Here is a 7896-nt window from a genome sequence, read left to right as displayed (position 1 = left end):
AACCTTATTTTAGATTTTCCATGCTTTCATACGTGTTTACTGTTTCAAAATGAATTTAAACTTTGTAAAGCAATTTTCTTTTTATTATGACATTGTTTTGTACATTCTCAACTCATGATTTTAGATTTTCTGTGGCTTTTTTTTTTTAACTTTTACTGCTGCGTTCCAAAGGTAAACATTACCTCCAAAAATACTTCGGTCTGGTTGACTTTCTTTTGTTGACTGCTTGTTTCCTTTCAAAGTACCTAGAAATCACCTCTCAATGAACTGGTTGAATCACAGATCGAGGGCATTCTAAATCACTTGAGTGGTTTAGTCTATGTCATCTTTACGATGTGGGTGAGCTATTAGCCCTGTGGCAAGCATTAATGAACCAGCCGCTGCTCAGTGCTGGTGCCTCACATCACAGGCTGGCCTCAGTTTGGGAAGGAGATAAGCTAGCCAGGAGTTTGCTCCACATATGGGAGAATGTGAGGAGCCTACAGAGCCAGTGGATGGCTTCTCAGGGAGCTGTGTCCTAGAATCATGGAATCCTAGAATAATTAAGGCAGGAAAACCCTCCAAGATCATCTGGTCCAACCATCCCCCTACCACCAATGTCACCACTAAACCATGTCCCTAAGCACCACGTCCAACCTCTCCTTGAACACCCCCAGGGATGGTGATGCCACCACCTCCCTGGGCAACCCGTCCCAGTGCCTGACTGCTCTTCCTGAGAAATGTCTCCTCATTTCCAACCTGAACCTCCCCTGGCACAATTTGAGGCCATTCCCTCTGGTCCTATCGCTAGTAATCTGTGAGAAGAGGCCAACCCCCAGTTACCACCAGCCTCATGCTACTGGCTGCTGGGTCTGAGTGTAGACTTTCTGGTTGATCTGCTCCATGTTTCAGTGAGACATTAAGGTTAATACTTGATTTTTTTTTCTCTTAGGAAAAAGAGCTCACACTAATGACTGAAGAGCAGGACACTGGGGGAAAATGGACAGTTTCAGAACATTCCACTTTATATCACTCAGTTCATAGCTATGTTTCTAAATAGCAGATATCATCTCACACCATGCAATACCTTGTTCAAGGTGTAGTAGACTAGATAGGTAGATTAAATCTAAAATTGTTATTAGCCCTGGAGGAAATGCAAGATCATAATACATAACCTCTTCAACCTCCCTGAAGGATTTTTGCTAAGATTAAAACCACAGAAAATGTGTTAAGAACAAATAATACCTCTCTGGTGATGCCTTGGCATTGCTGACTGAAAGAAATAGGGAAGATCTGTCATCATTCACAGTGTTCAAGTCTAACAGTGATAAACCCTGAATAGCAGTGGCTGATAACACATTCCTACCATAACAGGTTCCTGGCAGTTTTGTCTGAGCTTTCTTGGCCCATAGAAATGTTCTTGAGAAGGATAAAGGGGAAAAAATGGTTTGAACTGCAGAAGTTCTGCTTCCCCACAGAAAAGCAGGCATGTATCCAGAGCTCTTTGGTGTGCTTCTAGGACCACAAAAGCTGGAACGTGGCACATGCCAAAAGAAAATTAAGAACGTTATTTTCTCTTCTGCCAAAGAATATACCAAAGGTTGAGGTAAAAGAGCAGATCATCATAAACTGAATTTCTCTGGTTTCAGGGAATCAGAACAAATAACTGCTCAGACCCCATTTCTTTTAGTAGGACCAATCGTAGAAATGGGAGAATTGGCAATTGCAAGTTCCTGCTTTTTTTTCCAACACCACCTTCTTATAATCTTAGTTTGTTTCAGGACACCAGTAACATGTTTGTTTCATCTCTTTTTAAGGACTGTCACAGAGCAGTTTTAGTAAGCTGCAAACAGGTTTTTTGGGCAATGAAAATGATTCCGCAGGAACTCAAATAAACCCAAATATCCTGCACTGCCAGTGCGTAAAAAATAGTGATCTTATTGTTTGTGCTTCTGGTTCTATGGTGTTTCTAAATATTTCAATGAGCCATTTATGAAGCTAAGATTATTTGAGATGCATTTTTTTCATGGTATTTCCATCAGCGAGGAACAAAAACATCATGAGGAGACAGACGCTGCATTATTCCAGCACCATGCATGGCTCCTCAAAGCACTGAAAGAGATGGAGAAAAATAAAATACAAAGATTTGAAACTCAAGTATAGGCTGAAGCTTGCAAGGTCTCTACCAAAACAGCAGAGTACATACAAACTTCAAAATACCAAACGAGTTGCCATAGTTTTCTGGGATTTTTGGATACAACATGATATTGTTCACAATTTTTGTCCTAGTGGGTCACTGCATTCTCACACTGTTTTAGGCAGATATTTTCAAGAGCAAATTGGTTGGAAGAACTACTTGTAACAGGGGACAGGGGACAGATGACCTTGTCTTGGCCATACCTCCTTGGCTGGTCACAGGAGAAATTCAGCTGCAGATCCAGCTCTCATGAAATAGTAGCCATGAAATCTGCCACATTTGAAGTGAAGTACCTAGGCTGAGTATGATCTTTCCCAACTCTATTTCAGCCACTGGTCTCCGTTAAGATGCTTAATCTTAGGTCAGGAAGCTTTGTGCTCACAGTCTTCTCCACCCATTGATAACAACAGCCTTTTTCAGGTTGATACTTCCTACCATAAAGATTTTAATGTACCTAGAAAACAAACAAATAAACAAGCAAACAGACAACAAATGATAAGATATAAGCCAGCTGCCACCTTCAGCATGGCAGTAATCAGCAGTGTACTGAAAGCCTTCAGCAATACTCTGTCACCATTTTTCAAAGAAGTCTTAAGATAATTTTCTTGCCCACAGTCCCATTTGATGGCTGCTAATCACCTCCCCATCTACCAAACCATTGCTAAGTCTTATGCCTGGGGCTGGTAAAAATACCTCTGGAGACCAAGAGTTATTTGCCACACATCGGTGAGCATTCAAAATAAATTTCCCTGGTGTCGTCCCTATAAAAGATTGCACCCTGCATCCCCTACAAAAGATTACCCCACTTTGGGAACACAGTCCAGGAGTACACGTATTTATTCCCAGCTAAGAGCAGGGTGATCTTGTTTATTTGCTAAACAACTCTGCTTCCTTCCTTGGTCATGATTAAAGGAAAACATTTTTTTTATATGGCAGAAACACGTCAATAGTTACACTCTGCTCTGCCAGAACATATCTTTGTGCTGTATGAAAGGTCATCACTGTCAAAGGGAATGTCTGCAATAGTACCTAGATGTTACCTTGATCTGTACCACAAAATACATCAAAACAGCTGGATGCAAAGTCAATCCAGTGACAGAAATGTATTGTGGCAAGGATTGGCACTCCATCATCACGAATGATCCCGTGTTCATGTAGCTACCCATCACCTCTCCCTGTTCTTTGCCAAACAGCCTGCTCGTTTCCTCCAGTGAGCCAACATCTATGCCAAAGACATAGAGCTTCGGTTTCTCTTTGAGAGACCCACTAACACGGTATCACTTCCCATCTGTTTCCTGCTACCACTTTCCACTTGGAAGACCTAGATCTTATGTGCGCAAAAGCACATTTTAGCTTCACCTTCACCAGCCCTGCCCTCCCTTTGGTATCAGCACAGTTCTGCAGTCACGCTGGTGAAATTCATCTTCCCTGAGTTTCTAATTCTCTCCAGCTATATGGGCCTTTTTTATAGTAGATGTATCACCTTCTAGATTCCCTTAACTGGGTCTTCACTGAGTATACTGGGAGTTTAGATACCTATTACATATTTATGTGACAGGACGATCGTCTCCTCGTTGTAGAGGATCTGGAGAAGCAGAGGTATGTTGAGATCACTGAAGGCAGATGGGAAGATGGGGCTTTTGTTTGGATTCTTCCATCTAGACAGAGGGAAAAACTAAAGACATTAAATTCTTCTTGGAAGTGTTGGAAACCAAAGATAACTTGACTGCACTGGTATGTTCAGCCAAAAAAAAAAAAAAAAAAGTAATTAAAATATTTGAGTCTGCACACGCACACATCCCTAGTGTCTGCTGCAAGTAAAAGAAAGTGCTCTGGTTTCCTTGTTAGCTCATCTCTTGAGACGTGCTGCACGTTTCTGATGCAAAAATATCTTTCATGCTTCCTCTGTTGAAGTCTAAAATCTGGCCATCAGCCCACACCACATAAGAGCAGGAAATTAAATTTGCCTGTTCTCTGAGCTGACAGTGCAGAAATCCAGGATCAGCACATGTTGAACTAAAAGCTAAAGGGAGAGAGCACCAGTAAAACTCTATCAGATCAAACTGTGGCAAAACAGACCATAAGAAATAGAGAGAGACGCCCTCATATGAGGTGGTATCAGTACCTGGAGCACTGTCCTAATTACAGTTAGGATAGAATCAGATGCATTTCTTTTGGGGCTTTGGCCAGACTTGACTCGCAGAAGACCTCACCAGGTAAGCTGAGCTTCTGCTTTGCACCACAGCAACACGGAGCCCACAGAGATATTTACACTGCTGCCCACCGCCAACTGCAGACAAACTGGAGCTATTTTTGCAGATAGGCTGATGTCCAAACTTTTTAATTCCCTTTCTCCCTCGATGGATAATATAGCTGGTGTTGGTGATGCTTTCCAGAGGGATTCCTTGGACTCTTCACATAAAGTGGTGTTTGAGGAATCGGGTCATGGTGTAAAATTTAGCCCACAGAGTAAACCACCAGGTTTATGGAGCAGCTGGAGCTTTAATACTGAGGCGTGCTGTCTTTATAGGGTTTGGACTATATGGTTTATGTGAGTAGCCATGTGCCATCAGTGATTTCAGGAGCTGCCCATCCAGAGTTTTTGAGTCAGAGTCGCTGAACAATGTTTCTTAGCTCACGCAAGACTTTTAAATGATTAATTTGTGTGAATCATTTGCTTTTGATCAAATGAATCATTCTTTCATGAGGAATCCAAGGATGTCTTGCCTTACTGTCCCAACTGAACATTAATGCTGACCTATCCAAGATTAAAAGTGAATAAAGTTGGCCAGAAACCTGAACTCTCATAACAAACCTCAAAAAAACCATCCAGAAAATCCAAAACAACCATCAGATTCAGCAAATAGGCTTGCATATATTTTGTCCAAGTGGTCATGACTCAGACTTATTTAACTGTAGTTTCTTCTTCTTCTTCAGCCCATGTTGAAAGAGGTGTGTGCCTCATGCCTGCAGCCTGTCTACTCCATGGAGCGTGTGGTCACTGACAAAGTCTGTTTGCACCGCTCATGCTTCTGCTGCAAGGTCTGCAGGAAGCAGTTGAGGTGAGTGGTAGGTCCCCAGGTACATTTATTTTTAAAGGATGTCCAAGTAGTTTCCATCAGAATGGCCCGGTGGTAAGCAGGGTGGACTCAAGGTAACAGCTAAGGGCGGACAGTTTCCTTGATACAAATTTCCTCTCCATCATTAATCTGAAGACTGCTCACCTCAAGCTTGTATACACCTGTGAATCTGCAACCTGCACGGTGGTGCAAGGGTGAGATGCAAACACAAGAAATATTTTCAAGTTGGGAATGCTGATAGCTGAATGAATGCTGAATGAATGCTGAATAATCTTAATTGCAGGAGCAGTCAGGGTGCCTCACATGTTCACAGAGCCGGGTGGGTTAGAAGGAAGCTCTGGAATCCTCCACCCAGCCTCCTGCAGGTCCAAGGAGGGCAGGTTGCTCAGGGCCACAGCCAGGAGGTGTGCATGGTTCCAAGGTCAGAGATACAACAGCCTCCTGTTTGAAGCCACTCTTTCAAGACCTGATTACCAGTGAAAATGTTCTTTTCCTATATCTAATCACGATTTCCCATGTTTACAACTTGTTCTTATTGCCTCTCATTCTGTTAACTACACCTCCTCTGACCCTCCCACAAGTCAGATACACACAGCAATGAGATCCTCTCCCTTAACCTTGCCATTATAAGACAGCTAACTCAGCTCCCAGCCTGTCCTCATATCCCACACTCCACGTCCCAAACCACTTTGGTGGCCCTTCACTGGACTTCTTCCACTATACCAATGGTTTTCTTGCACTGGGAGCCCAAGACTGGACAGAGCACTACATATGTGATCCCACAAGTGCCAAACAGAGAGGAACAGTCACTTCTCTTGACCTTCTTGCTGGGGTTTAACTAATGAGGTCCAGGATGTTGGCTGCTTTTTCACAAGGGCACACTGCTGGCTTGTTTTCTGTTTGTGGTTCACCAAAGGTTGTGGTTCAACCTTTTCTGCAAGGCTGTTTGCTGTCTTCTTGGCCCCCAGTCTGTGCAGACACATTCTCCCATCATGCAGACGTTTTATCACGGGAGCCCTGTGAATTTTAGCTCATATGAGCCATGCTCTCTATACAAGGGGAGAGATGAAGCCCTGGTGTGAAGCCTGGCCGATAACAGAGAAAGGGATCTCACATAACCTGGCCTACAGCTCCCAAAGGTATTGCAAGGAAATGTTTAATTTTTCACGTGTTTCAGTTTTTGAAAGAAAAACCAAACATATCCTCAGCAAACAGACACTGCTTTTGAAAGGTTTCATTCTTCAGACCCCCTCTTATCCCCAAATGTTTCCAGTTGAAAAACAATTTCGCTGAAAACCTGTCCATCAGCGCTACTGTTAATCCTCCCCTCCCACACAACCTCTAACAGCTATGCCAATGTGTGTTTTCCAGCTTGCAAAACTATGCTGCCCTCCACGGGGTGTTTTACTGCCAAGTCCACTGCAAGCAGATGGCTGGAGCTAAAAACAGAAGCGAGGCAAAAAGGCTGGAGCAACAGCTAGGGAACCATCAGGTTCAGCGAGCAGCAGCGGTGGGCAGAGAGGCACAGCCCCAGGACTGGTACAACAGGGCTGAAAATACGACTGAAGCAAGAAGGAAAGCCACATCCTTCAATGCACCGGGCAGCTTACAGCTCACTGAGGAAAGGCGAGAGCTGAACAGCAGGCCTGTCCCCTTAGGGAACAAGCTCAGAACCAGCTGGCCACCTTCAGAAACAGCCTTGTTGGCTGCAGATGGAAAAGATGTGAATCTTTCCTGGAAAAGGCCCGCACTAAGCTTGCAAACCTGCCAGGCTGCGGGCAACGAGGAGGGCAGGATGGTGCTCAGGGTTCAGAAGGGAAGAACAGCAGTAGAGGCAGCCGTGAAGAAGGGAAGCTTCTTACCTGGTGTCACCTACCCTGAGAAAAGGGAGCAAGCGTGTTCCTGGCCTAAGCCTGGAGAACAGCGAGATGGTGAGAAGAAGCTGGCATTTGGGGATGGCGACGTACCCGGTGGGAAGCGAGGGGGCAAGGTGTCCCAGCGAGTTGCTGCATTCCAGCAGGGCAGGGTCCAGCTGCAGAGAGGATCTGTCTCTGCCTCCTCTCCTGTGCTCCTGGAGCCTGTTAAATCTGTGACACGTCAGAGCACCAAACCCACTAACTGGATGTACCTGGGGACCAAAGGGGGCTGCAGCCTGCCCACAGCAGAGCTCCCAGTGAAGGAAAATGAGGCCCATAGGTCTCTCTCACCACTGAGCACATCCAGCGAAGGAGGCACAAAGCTTGCAATGACAGATGACAAGGTTGAACAGACCACAGCCACCCCAGCCACTGCAGGAGGCAAGCATCATCTTGGAGACAGAATGGACAACCCACAGCCAGTCTGTGTGCCAAGAGAGCTTGAAACCAGAAACATCACAAATATGGAGCCAAAATACAGAGCTGAGGGGGACGATCCCCCTGAACACAAAGCTGAAGACCAAGCTTTCTGCCTCTCTGGTGTGCCAGGGACCCCCAGTGTAGCATCCAGCTCCCTGGAGCCAGGAGGACTGAGTGCATCACCTGAGATAGCTGAGCTGATGAATGCGAAATCCAAGACAGACGTTGATGAGTTTCCTGGGAAACAAACACCAGGAAGTTTGGAGGAAAACATGCTGCTATCCAGTGTAAGTCATTTGCCTGA

Source organism: Oxyura jamaicensis, chromosome 2, assembly GCF_011077185.1.
Source record: "Oxyura jamaicensis isolate SHBP4307 breed ruddy duck chromosome 2, BPBGC_Ojam_1.0, whole genome shotgun sequence".
Classification (NCBI taxonomy): Eukaryota; Metazoa; Chordata; class Aves; order Anseriformes; family Anatidae; genus Oxyura; species Oxyura jamaicensis.
The sequence above is the reverse complement of the archived record's forward strand: the minus strand, read 5'-3'. Positions refer to the sequence as shown.